At 37.5% G+C, this 14,292-nt stretch overlaps 1 protein-coding gene across 10 annotated transcripts in view; it reads left to right on the forward strand.

The window, feature by feature from the left end:
* ERC1 (ELKS/RAB6-interacting/CAST family member 1) overlaps positions 1-14,292 on the forward strand; it is a 294,250-nt gene that overhangs the window by 67,020 nt on the left and 212,938 nt on the right. The gene's annotated exons all lie outside the window — the stretch shown is intronic.

Consider the following 14,292-nt stretch of genomic DNA (forward strand, 5'->3'; position numbering starts at 1 on the left):
TAGCTGCCCTGGATGCACAGCCAAAAAAAAAAAAAAAAAAGATTACTTAAAGGGACACTGCTGCAAATATTGCAAACCTTTTCCCCACCCCTCTGAAAACAGAAAAGACATTATATCTGTATATCTGTTTCATAGCATAAGAGTATGATGGCAGGCATTCTACACAACTAACTATCCAAAATTAATTACAACAAACTTCAGGCAACAGATAGTATGAGTATCTTGCAAAAATAAAGGAAAATAAATGAGTTGTGCTGTGGCCAGTGTCCTTAAATTCCTTGACATTAAGTGCATTTTCCAATTCTAGTCAGCTAGCCTTCTAAAGTATTCCAATATTAACTTCTAAATAACTAGTAATTCAGTGTGTGTTGTGTATGTATTCACTAATGATAAGATTTTCTGTAAAGGTTATTTAATATCCATCTCTGGATTGAATGTGTGAATTGATAACTATATGTGTATGTCTAACGTTTGTGTGAATCTAATGGCTTGTTTATGCATTATATGTCTATTATGTGATTCAACGTGTTTTTGAAGCTGGACATACCAAAACAGTAAGCCCCCTCTCAAAAAAAACACCAAGGAAGTGAGGTCTTGCAAAGAGATTTTTGAAATGAGTGTTTGCAGCAAATATATACCTCCACATACCTCTTACTTATGTTTTCCATGGCCCAACCCATTGTACTTGTGCTCTTGTAAGCATTTATATAAGAAAGCAAGAGCCCATTGCATTTCTGAGCCAGATTTAGGCCAGATTTATTTTTTTTAGAGCAGTAATCTCTTGAGTGTCTGAAGTGAAGATAATATGATTCCAGAGTTTCTACACTATGATTTTTCCTTTATTTAGCAACCAATGATAATTCTGTTCCAATTCTTGTATCTATTTCAGGAGGAGCCCCAAATGGCTTCCATTTGTTTCTGTTTTAAGTCCGGCATCTTAAATGAGAAGCTGGCAGGAGCTGTGTAATTTTTCAGGAACGCAGTTTCTTTTGTTTCTGCATAATGATGAGTAGGTGTTGAGCGAGAAGAATCCTTGCTTCATTCTCAAACGTCTGGAAATCATCAATCATTTAAATCTTAGCATTTACATGAAAAGATTTTCTGGAGAAGGTAGAGATTGCTATTGATTTTGAAAGAGCAAATGCTGTTTATCCATCGTATTTTAAAACTAATTGCTCTTTGATGCCAACCTCTTTCTAATGCATTGAGAAAGATAAAGTGGGTATGCTGTAACTAGTAGCTCAAGCTGTTGACATAGTGTGGAATTCAGCCTTGAAGGTGAGCACCTCAGTAGCCTCGGAAATATGATGTCATGTGAGAGATGCCAAACCATCTCTGTGTGGAATTGACCATGCTGATTGAACTCAAGCTTGTTAGTACAAATCTCATGCATGGGGGTCCAGAAGGATGGAGAAAATCAGGGTATACTACGGAATTGAAGCTGACTGCGGCTGAACCAATATTAACTCAGGTTAGTAAAATCTGGCAAGCAAACTTAAAAAGTTCTTGGGCACAAAGTTGCTCTGCACTACAGGATCTGGTTCAGAGTTGCTATCATAGAATCACAGAACCTGTAGTGTTGGAAGGGACCCTTAAGGGTCATGTTGTTCAACTCCCGTACAATGAACAGAGACATTCACAGCTAGATCAGGTTGCTCAGAGCCTGATCCAGCCTTGCCTTGAATGACTTCAGGGACAGAGCTTTCACCATGTCTCTGTGAAACCTGTTTGAGTACCTCATCACCCTCCCTGTAAAAGACTTTTTCCTTATTACCAATCTAAATCCACCCTTTTTTAGTTTGAAGCCATTTTCCTTTATCCTGTAATCACAGACCTTGCTGAAGAGTCTGTTCCCTTCTTTCTTGTAGCTTCCCTTTAGATACTTAAAGGGCACTGTCAGGTCACCCTCGAGCTGTCTTTTCTCCAGAATGAGCAGCCCAGCTCTTTCAGCCTATCCTCTTAGGGAAGGTGCTTCATCGCTGAACGTGCTCTAATAGGTCCATGTCTTTCCTGTACTGAGGGCTCCACATATGGATGCAGTGCTCCAGGTGAGGCCTCACCAGTACACGGCAGAGGATCAACTCCTTCATCCTACTGGCCATGCATCTTTGGATGCAGCCCAGGATACGGTTGGCTTTCTGGGCTGTGAGGGCACATTGCTTGCTCATGTCCAGCTTCCCATCCACTAGTACCCCCAGGTCCTTTTTGACAGGACTGTGCTCCATCCTTCCATTCCCCAGCTTGTGTTGGTAACGGGAGTTGTCACGACCCACGTGCTAGACCTTGCAGTTGACTTAGTTCAACCTCATGAGCTACTCTTGAGCTCAAGCCTGTCTAGGGCCTGCTGGATGGCATCCCTTCCCTTAGGTGTGTCTACTACACCACACGGCTTGGTGTCATCTGCAAACTTGCTGAGGGTGCACTCAGTCTTACTGTCGACGTCATTGATGAAGATATTAAAGAGTATCAGTCCCAGCACTGAACCCTGGGGGGACACCACTTGTTACTGGTCTCCATCCAGACATTGAGCCTTTAACCACCACTCTATGGATTCAGTCTTGTAGCCAGTTCCTTGTTCATCAAACAGTGCACCCATCAAATTCACGTCTTTCCAATTTGGAGAGGATGTTGTGGGGTACCATGTTAAAGGCCTTACTGAAGTCCAGATAGATGACATCAGTAGCTCTTCCCTTGTCCGTTGCTGCATTGACATCATCATAGAAGATCACTAGGTTGGTCAAGCAGGATTTCCTCTTGGTGAAGCTACTCTGGTTCTCCTGTATCACCTCCCTGTCTTCCATGTGCTTTAGCAGAGCTTCCAGGAGGATCTGCTCCATGATCTTTCCCTGCACAGATGTGAGACTGACAGGTTGGTAATTCATGGGTCATCCTTTCTACCCTTCTTAAGAATAGATGTGATGTCTTTTTTCCAGTAACAAGGGACTTCACCTGGCTGCCATGACTTTTCAAGTATTATTGTCACTGCACCACATTTGTGTAGAAAAGGGTCCCTGTGCAGGTCCTGTAAGATGTGTCCGTATCACCTTCCTTGCCTAATCTTCTATTAGGCGTTTATCTGTGTTTCTACATTTAGTTTAGTTTAGCCCTTGGCTACCTTAAATACTAACTGCGCAATTTTTTGAGCTGCCTTGAAGAAAACTGTCTATTTAATTGGTTGTTTTATAACTGCTATACCCAGTATCTGGAGACACGTTAAACTCTTCTCTAAAGCTATTAAAAGGAGCAGTAATATTGCAAATTTGCAATATTTGCATTTGCATGAACTATGAGGATGCTTCGTATTCTAACACATCAGAAAATCTGAGAGAAGCTTCTGTAGCAGTTTTTACCATATTAGCCAGAGTGTGTTCTGAGATGTCAGAATCCATGGTTACTATTTATAAGCATGTTACTCTTTTGTTGAAGATATTTGCTAGGAATAATAATAAAAATCTATATTCTGAAGGAAAAGATATTCCTTTATTTTTCATCTTTGAAGCTTAATTGTAGTGTAGAAAGTGATGTTGAGACTGAAGGACATCAGATGGTGTCTCAGATGGTGCAGGAGCAGTGGCCAGCAGTCTGACCTTAAAAAGCAATCATAAATTAATTGGTTTCTTCTATTACTGTGATTGAACTAAAGATTGCACTAATTTCCAAAGGAAGGTAAGTTCTTAACAGAATCACAAGTCTGAGCTCTCTACATTTATATCTACAGAAAAGCTTACCAAGGATCCCTTTCTTTCAGTATTCTATTTCAAATAGTGGCCATACACAGGCACTTAGGAATGGGTAGGGCAAACATGGTACTTCTCTGTAATGTTGCCCTATATTCAAAATTATTTTCAACTCAGGGATTTCCTGATGGTCTTATGATGTGTCAATTTAGTAATTTCCATGGATCTACCATGTAAGTACTTAGTCAGTGTCTTGTCCAGCCCATGTAAATTTTTGTAGCTGTGGCATCATCTTGTTAGTGGTTCTGCAGGCCTATTGTCTGCAACAGGAAGAACATACTTCTTTTCTTTAGGGTTTGAATCTGTCTCTCAGTATCTCACTTGATGACCTGTTATTCTTGCTCCAGAAAACAGAGTGAATAGAGGATCACTACTGGGACTGCTGTGCCAACTGTGATTTTAGATTTCTGTCATATCCTTTCCATGTTCTCTCTTTTTGCAGGATGAAAACTCATTTGCTTCTTAGGTGTGCCTCATGTATGCCTCATATATCAAAGATATGCAATATCTTTGATAATATCCCAGAGCACCGTCTCAGTTTATTATTCAGGTTATGAAATGGATTCTCCTCTTGATTGATGTATCTCTGATCAATTTGACCCTGTTGGACTTTCCCCAGATGTTTTCCTGAATTATGGGCAATTCAAATAATCTTTCCATACTACTTCATAGGAAAGATTGGGTACCCAGCATAATGTAGGATGTATTTGGCAGTGCACAAATACAGAGGACAGTCTCTCATGAACACAAAAAGTGAAAAATTATATATTTTATTGAACATCTGGGCACAGATCTGCATGCAGTAACTTCAGCAGAGTGTGATTGCATTGCGTTCCACATTCCTCCACTGCAGAAAACAAGCTTAAGCTTCAGAGCATATAAAAAGAAGTCTGCTATTTTGAAAACCCCTTCTTAAATCTTTCTGAAGATTATTCGTATTACTGTTGGTATTCTAGACCAAACTTTCAGAAACGAGATTGTTATCATACCAGCAAGAAATACTTGATGAAATCCAGCAGCTAGACTTACAGCTTCCAGAATAACTCCTGAGTGACATTAACTGCCATTTCATTGTTCCAAACTCACCTGCTGCAGAATTATCAGTGGTGGCAGTGACAGCACATAGCTCTAAAGATAACGAGGCTTGCTGTGCTCTTTTTGACATCCTCCCCACTCCTTCCAAAATGCTAGATGAACTGGGTTTTTTTTTATTTTATTTTACTTCACTATGCACATTAGTGGATACATAGAACATCAGCACAGCTGTGATTGTATCCATGCCTGGTGTTAAGAGTACTGTGGTCAAGGTGCTTCATAAGGACAGTCCAACATCATCACACCAAGTTGATTAATCCTTTCTCTTTTGAATTCTTCTTTACCATCTGTCTTTAGGAATATACATATCTGAACAAAGACCTGAGTTTATGCACTAATAATGTCACAGTCGATAAAGAGGTAACTTCTTGAGAGTTTTTGGAGAGGAAAAAAAAAATTAGGCCAAATTTCCCATCTGCCTGGAAGGAAGGATAAAAACAGAACCATCTGTATTTGTTCTACCCAGGGGGAACAAAAATAAGCTTCTCAGTGTATATTATTGTCAGATACAGTAAACTTCAGCAGTGTTGTCCCATTTTCTTATTTCTTCAGTGGGGATATCAGCACCGACCTTCCAACAGTGGTTAATCTGATAACTGTTCATCTCTGGATTGTTACTAGATATGTATACACTACAAGCCAAATATATCTTTTCAATGGCATATACTAACTGGAATCTCCAGAATACACTGACACATCACAGTATTCCTTATGCCCAGACAGGGATACCTTCAGATGATGTCTTCTCTCCGGAGAACTGAGGAGGATGTATGAAGGAAAGTTCCCAAATATACTCTCTTTTCACTGGCCAGTGTTGATATCTACCTGTTACTCCTTTGAAGCCTTTAATCCTATAATGTTTTTATAACATGCATTCAGAGTCCTGATAGCACAATGCCCTGGCCTTTGGCTTATCCTGAGAAGATGCAGAAGTCATGTACAGTGCTAGTTTCTCTTCCTCTGTGAAAATTCTAGCACATACTTACAATGAAGGATATGCATGCCCTACAAATGACTTGGGTCAGATTGATTTGCTGTCCAGTAGGCCCCTTGAAATTAAATGGTGATCAGATTGGTATTCTCCTGGGGGAGGGGAGTGGTTGGCTTAAATTTTGAGACCAAGTGGATGTTGGAGGTGAGATGTGGTGGTGTTCTTTGAGATGCCAGCAAAGGGATGAGAGTGGCAACATAACTTCCAAATACAGAATACTTCACTTGACAGACAAAAATTAGAAAGTGTAGGAAAGAAATCTGAACTGTTATTCCAGGCCTGCTCTTCTAATACAATCAAGTGCAGAACTGAATTAAGCGATTAGGAATATAGTGTTTAACAGATAAAGGGTGGTCTTGTATGTAAAGCAATCACTGAAATGGATTGTTCACAGGGGTGCTCATTTAAAATGAGCTTAAGGAAAGAGGTTAGGCAGAAAAAGCTATTATTTGTTTTGTCTTCACTGTGTGTTGAAATAGCAAGCAAACAAAGTACTGTTTGTGAAGTGTATGACAGTTATCTAGCATGGCCTTTATTACAAGGACTGATCCTTATTTGTGGCTATTTTGAATTAAACAGTGCTTACTTTATTATAGGAGAAATTTCTGTGAGTACCAATTCTGGCATCTCCACTGCTCCAGAAAGCAGAGGCACAAGGCTATGATACAGATGTATTTGACTTAGCTTTATATTATCTAATCGGATACTGAGACAGCAAATTAGGAGCAGCATGGAGCTCCGTGAGTACAATAAGCTGTGCCATCTACACATGCCATTGGAGTACTGCTGAAGAATGATGTTGCCATTTTATAATGTTCCATGAAAAGAAAGCTTGTTTGCCTTATCTGAGCAGATTTTAATCAACTGTGACAAGATTTGCAAAGAAGTTCTTTTTCCATGCGTGTGTTAAAATTCTTACCCTTTTCTGCTCCAGACTTGGAGAAGGATTTAGAAATTTTAATTAGAGCAATTAGAGTGATCTCAAAGAACACTTTTGTCCTGTTCCAAGGTTTTGCAACATAAATAAGACACACTTTTTGAGAGTGGTTTGCAATAGTATGTAGGCTGGTTCAGTAACTGGAACTCTCATACCATTGTAGTATGGGACATATTTCTAATGAGTTAAGTAAAATTCCTGCTTTGTTCAGCTGCTGCATCATTCTTTTAGCCTTTTAGAAGAGGTTAGCAGGGAGAAATAATTTAAATCAAGGTAATTTGAATGGTTCAGGTGTAGATTAGAATAATTTGATTTCTCTAGAAACAGCTTTCAAACATATTTAGATTTTTTAGATCAAAAAATTGAGAATTTGGGCTATTGTAACTTGAGAGCAAAACGTATAAAGTACAATTTCTACATTTGGTTCTTTTTAATGCACTTATAGTTTGGAAAGTCTTATGTGAGCTTTATAAATGAATGACAGTTTAAAACGTTTAAAGTTGTTATTTTCATCCTTCCTGAGTGCAGAGGTTGATTACATGACAGTTCTTCTCAGAACTGATTTTCAGCAAAAAAAAAAAAGGGGGTGAAAAATTCCATATTTGTTTTATGTCTTTACAGACTATAGAGAAATCACAAATGCTTTCTGATTATCATATGGCAAATTTCTGATACTTGTGGAGTTTGGGTAATTACTTAATTATGGGTAGGATTTAAGTGAATAGCTAAAAGCAGAGCTACAGTCATCCATGAAAGTCTGGTTCTTTTTTTCCCCCCGTGTAATAGTTGTGATCTCATCAGTGTGAAATAATCCACAAAAATTCAGCTACAAATAAGTCTGTTTTGTTTGTTGGTTGTTTTTTTTTTTGGTAGTTACACAAGGCAAAGTTTGTAACTAAGTTCACTTTAGTACTTCTGTCCCCTTGAAATGAAATTTTAAAAAACATCTAAAACAATCACAGTGGCGGAAACCTGGCTATGGTTAATAAGTTTAGATAATTAAGGCTTTACGTCTTTTGATATTTTGTTCTATTAGAAGATTTTGCTTGTCAATATGTCTTACATAACTTTACCAATTCCATCCATTACATTCAAGTACACTTTCTTTGTTAGTGCTGATGTTATCCTGCACCTTTCTTCAGTAGAGGTGATATTTGTGGAACATTGTTTTTGAAAACTTGAAGCTAGCATCTGGAAGTATAAAAGAATTTGAAAATGCCAGTAACAATTTGGAAGCTAATTTAAGAAACAAGTAGAAAATATGGGCTTGTTGCTCCTTAAAGAAAAGAAAAAAAAGGAAGGAATTAAGAATTCTTAGCATGTAAGTAAATAAAATTCTAAACAAATAGGATTTTAATTTTTAATCAACTTTCCCTTAGTTTTTGGAATTCACACTTCTCTTGTCAGATTTTAACACAAGGACTTAGAACTAATAGATTGGTTTGAATTGGTCTCTCTCATTTCTAATCTAATGCTGGAGTTTTACAGGATTTTGCTTTTAATTCCTCTGATCTGATCATAGAGATGAACTAGGTTGTGTGCTTTAGTTTTCAGTTCACGTGATGCCGTTGTTAAGAGATCTTGTGTGTCCTAGTATTTGAGTTCTTGGCTGGATTTTGAAATCACTGGTTGAATTGTTGTAGAATTGCAAAGCATGGAGATGAATAACTAGGAGTAACTGAGCTTCAAAGCAACTGGCACCATCTGTTATTCATCTGTGTGGAATTTCCAGCATGTCTTTCGAATATATGCTCATTATTACATCATCAATTTATTTCTCAGGGAATTACATTGATTACGTTCACAAATACAGGAATTGAGACAAATTGGAAATGGAGAAGCTATTTATGAAGGAACTACCATGATTATTGGTTCTAAATTTCTATGACTGTATTTTTAGTAAGAGAACTTGGACAGTAATCAGGTGTATTACAGATAACTTTTATTACACATTCTGTGTTGTTTTTTTTTTTTTAGTTCAATTTCATGTGTTGCTAAAGTAAGAGTTAATGCTATAGTTTTTGATGAGTTTCTGAAAAATACTCATAAAAATCCTGAAAGTAAATAATTTTGATACTTCCAATCACTGTCTGGTCCCAGTTTGTATTCTGCAGAATTACAGAGTCAAGCAGGTTGAAAGAGTTCTTGAGAAGTCACTTCATGCAACCTCCTACTCAATTTTAGTCTCTACACTAATGGGGATTCCACAGCCTCTCTACGCTTCTCTTCCAGTGTGTGATTGCTCTTCTAATTTATTTTTTTCCATTTTATAAGTCAGAATTTATTCTGCTGTTGGCTCTTGTACTTCTGCACACTTCTGTAAAGAGTTTTTCTTCATCTTCTCTGCGGTGTCCATTTAGATAGCTTTAGACAGCACCGAAATTCCCCCCAAGCCTTTTCTCTGCAGCTGAACAAACCCAGTACTCTCCTCCTATCCTCTGACATTGTATGTTCTGGATGCTGTCCATCTTGGTGACTATCTGTTGGACTCTCCTCAGCTTTTCAATGTCTTCCTTGCACGTGGGAGACCAAAATTGGGTACAGTACTCCAGGAGAGGATCTCACAAGAGCCATTTAGTGAAATAATTCCTTGCTTTCTCCTGGTACGTATATTCTTAGTCATACGGCCCAGGATGCAAATACTGTCAGCAAGGACACACTGTTGACAACCAATTTGTGTCTTCTGCAAATGTCACATAATCTACAAACCTTCTGAAAAAGCAATCTGTCCCATAACCTGGATTGTTAATAAAGGCACTGAGTGGTATCAGCCACAGTATTGGCCTCGGAAGGTTACTGGGAGTAAGCAGCTACCCATTGGACTTGATGTTGCTGGTCACTGCACTCTGAGTCTGACAGTCCAGACACTTTTCCATCTGCCTTATGAACCACATCCAATTTGTTACCAATTTGGCTACAAGGATTTTTGGAGGCTATATCAAAGACCTCAGTAAAATCAAGATACACAGCATCTACCGCTTGCTGTTTGCCCACACAGTCAGCCACCTCGTCATGGAGGAAAATCATGTTAGTCGGGTAAAATTTGCCTTTGTACAGAATTACAGATTCATTTGTAATATTAAGTTACATTAATTTAACAATTCTTCTTTATGCTAATACTGAACTGTGTTCATGAAATTTTCTTTTTGTTTTATAATATTTGCATTTCATTGTAATTAGTAGGAAATAGGCTGCTGAATTCTTTCAAAGGCTTTTAAATGAAAGGTTGACAGAAAAGCTTTAAGTACAAAAGCTATAATGTTCTCAGAGTTAGGCCCGGACCACAGGTTGAAGAACAAAAACAAGTATCTCGTCCACTGAATAACGCGAAGATCCTGCAGAGAAAATAATACTAAAATCATATAAAGTCATGAATAGGCCAGTTCAGATTGAAAAGCGAAAATTGTTTCCTAAGTTACCTGCTAAGTTTTTAACTGCAATCATATTGTTTATGTCAATTTTTTAAGAAGGAATTTATGTATGAAAGAAAGTCTACTTCAAAAACTTTTCTCCTTCATTATTCATATGATGCAGGCTGTGTGATTAAGTAGGTTCTGCAGGGAAGACATGTTCTCTTCTGCATTTGGAAAGTGCTGTCTTGTGATGTGACTGAAAGATAAGGTGTGTTTTTAAGCATAAAGCCTTCTCTCTTAAAATTCACTTTAAATGCACCTTTGTGCTTCATCCAAATGCACTGCAAAATCAGATGCAGAACTAACTGAGGGAGTAGCCATGAATGAACAATATAGTCAGGTAATTAAGGAAGAGAAGGTTGTGATTAAATTCCTCCCTTTATTATTATGCATGTGTATATACTAATAGTTTTTAGGCCCGGTGCTGATACTACTCAGTATTGAGGACTTCCTCAATTCTTAACTGGCATCTGATTTCCAATTATTTTGGCACTTTTTGGTCAGGAAACAAAACAAAACAAAAGATAATTGGTCATTTTTAAAATATTTAAGATGCATATAAATTACTTTATCACAAATATACTGTACATACTTAATACAGCTGATCTGCAGTTGTATGTAATTATGCTGGATAGAAAGTTACGGTATTGTTTCTCACAGAGATGGAGTGCTATATTGCAGACCTACTTGGCAAATGCAAGGTGAAAAGGTGCATGCCTTTAATTTCTGTCTTGTTTGAAGTAGATTGTTTTTAAAGGAAAATAGCTATTCTTAATTAAAAATTGATAGTGATGAAGTGCTAAACTCAGGTCTGGATATCACAGCCACACTGTTTAAACCTTCTGACTATTTCTAGCCTAAAGTTTCCAGCTATTGCATCTCATAGTTTGTCCAGAATTATCCATTTTGAATTTTTGTTGCCTCTGTAAGCATTTTAAAGTTTGTGATCAAGTTGCACCATAATTAGTTTTGTTTTTATTTTTTTCTAAAGACAGATGATGTGCCTGCAATCATTCTTTGAACTTTCTTTATTATAACAACATCCTTAAGATGTAGACACACAAACTTGACACACACCTGTAGAGGTAGCACCAGCGCCAAGAGGCTAATAAAGCATCACTCCATATAAATCTTTCTTTGTTTATGTAAAATAATCTACTCCATTATCTCGTAATAATGTGATATTAAACACAAAACTTGGAACAAATTTGAAAATGTAGCATTCTTCAATTTTCTTGGCAAAATAGTCATAATGACTGGTAGCTAGATGTTCCCAGTGGGTAGCTGAAAAGGTATATTTTTAACCGTAATGATAAGTAACAGTGAGAAGCATGCATATGGCAGGTGATGTGGGAACAAGTAGCTTACTTTTTATTTCCTTTTTGTTATGTTGTTGTTTTGTTTTGTTTTTTAATAAAGAAATCCTTGGGCATGTAAAATATTAAAAATATAGAAAAATCAACAAATGATATATCACTTCTTATAGCATAAGCTTGATTTGAAGGCAGAAGAAGGACTGTTTAATTACTTATCAGAACAGATAACTCGTAAGGAGTGAAGGATTGGTTGGAAGGATTGTATTTTTCTGATCACGATATCCGGGTGTTGCCCTGTGCTTGGATTACTATGCAGAGTCCTGTTATGAAAATTAAAGTACTAATTGTCAGCCATTTACTTGGTATGTGTCCACAGTAGAACCTGAATGTGTCAGTGATTTATTAATATTGCTGTGTTCTATCACACAGACAAGTGCAAAATCTACATTTCACAATTAAGAAGGATGCTTCTGCACAATGTTTCTCCATCAGCCACGCTTAAATTTGTGTTCTGGGGAGTTTCGGTGTGACTGCAGCCCTGTTTTGAGACCTTTCAGAATCATAGACATGCTTCCAAAATCAAGTCCTTATTGTGCAGTTGAGAGGTGGCAGGTGTTGTTTTTGTTATAATTAACCCAAATCACAGTGGAGTTATTAAAGATGATAGAAGTAGGACATTTCCTTTGTTGAAGTGCAAAGGATTACTTCAGACAGTGGAGATACAGACTTCTCTGAAGAAAAAGCTTGAAAGAAGAATTTTTTATTTGTGAAAACACCATGCAATGTGAAGAGGAGACAGCCTTGTGTCAGCATGGCTTTAGATACATGCCTTTAGAAACGTGCCTTTAGAAGCTGATCAGGTGCTGGGTCTTCCACCTATTGCGTTTCCATCGCAGTAGTTCCTTGTTTATTCTTAGGTAACTGCATAACTCGAAACCATTTAGAACTTAAATGCACTGCTGAAAGGTAGATTGTTTGAAACAGATATTTGGGTGTGTGTGTGTGTGTATGTATATTTATACTTTTTTTTTTTAAATTTCTCATTTTCTAGAAGTCCAGAGGAATTGTTTGTACATCTTTTCTATGATCATCCTTTTTCATTTTCTTCTACAATAATAGTATTTAGATGGTTGTTCAACTGATGTTACAAGGAGACATAACTTTCTGAATCTAGTGAAAGTTCATGCAACAGAATGGGATACTTTTTTTTTTAAAGCTCAAAAGGGTGAGGAATTATCTTCAGAATTATTCTATTTTGCCCATGCATGTATTTTTAAGTTGGAAAACCTGAGTAAAAGTAACTTTTTAATCCTGAAACCTTTTTTTCTTCCTCTACATGTTATTTTCTTTTTCCTTTTTTTTTTTTTTTAATTTATTTCTTAATGTGAACATGAAGTTTGAAAGTGTCCACAACATGTGACTGGGATGTCTTCAACTGTGGATAGTCCTATCAAAGGAGCCAAGCTGCACCCTTTGAGATGTGTTGTTTATATGTATTTCCTCTATTTGTGCTGTCATTGCCGAGCAATGATTACAGAAGAACTTGGTATTATAGCACATAGGCTGCGTGTTACAGAGTGTTCTCAAATACCACCTCACTTAATGTGCCACATGTGCCTTTACAAAAGGGTCACCCCGTTCCTTATCTTGTCTGTTCCTTTCAATCTGAGAATCAAAGGGAGAGGCTTTGAGAACTCGAAGGAGGGACTGGAGGATATGGGCAGTATGTGAGTCTCTTCTGAAGAAAGACTAGAAGTCATCTGGTCATTTTCTTTCTTGTTCAAGTGTTGCTGCTCACTTCAACCAAAGACATAGTGAATTTGAAAGTTCATCAGAAACTACAGGACTGCCACTGCAGAGCAGTAAAGTATCTGAATATTTCTCCAACAGTACACTGTTTGGTGAATGCATGAATGTAGTTGCAAGTATCCACTCTGTAAATTCTGGATATGGGCATTTTTTTAGGAGAAGGCCACTCCTATCACTTGAATTGTTCATGAACACCCTTTGAAAGTTTTTGAAGGCTCCAATTTAGCTGATGTTGAAGCTGCATGCTAAGATATTCAGTGAAACAGTGTCTGCAACAATATATTACACAACAATACAACAGTATCTATATTCACAGATCAAGAGAAGGACTGATAGCCAATCATAGGATTGTGCTGCAATCCTTGAATCTGCTCAATAAGGAAAGGAGAGTTTATGGAATTTGCTGGCAATGGATCAATATGCCATAGTTACCTTAGGAAATGCAGTTAGTTCAGTTCATTCTCTGTGGAGGATGACCAAGATCACTGAAGAGTTTTTTTTGTGATGGCAGCTAGTGAGAGTAGTGAATAAATGGGTGGATATTGGATCTGCTTCTCATTGTGTTTCTAAATTCTTCTTTTGAGTGCTAGAGGCTTATTGTAGCTTCTTCTTATAAAGACAGTATATGGTACAATGGTTTTTGATTGAAAGCGATGAGATATAGCTCTGAGTTTCACGTGGGGAACTTGTAAGGTGGACTTCCTGTTGAAATGTTTGTAAAGCAAATTCAAGCTCATAAGGAGCTTCTTTTTTAGCACCACATAGTAGTGTATGAAATGAATCTCATTACGTAGTTGAATAGCGAGTAGTGGAGAGACTGGAAAAGTACTTTCATTGATGTGTTTCAATGAAATGCTGAGGCCGGACATGGTGACATGAGGATGTTACTCCAGCTTTGTAACAATGAAATACTGTGTCTTGACAGCTTCTTATTCTTAGTGAGAGTGGGCATAAGAAACAGGGTAATAATGGTTCAGTTCTTTGAAAGGCTGCT

This window comes from Lagopus leucura, unplaced genomic scaffold (genome assembly GCF_019238085.1).
Source record: "Lagopus leucura isolate 7727_CA_CO unplaced genomic scaffold, USGS_WTPT01 Super-Scaffold_100159, whole genome shotgun sequence".
NCBI classification, from domain to species: domain Eukaryota; kingdom Metazoa; phylum Chordata; class Aves; order Galliformes; family Phasianidae; genus Lagopus; species Lagopus leucura.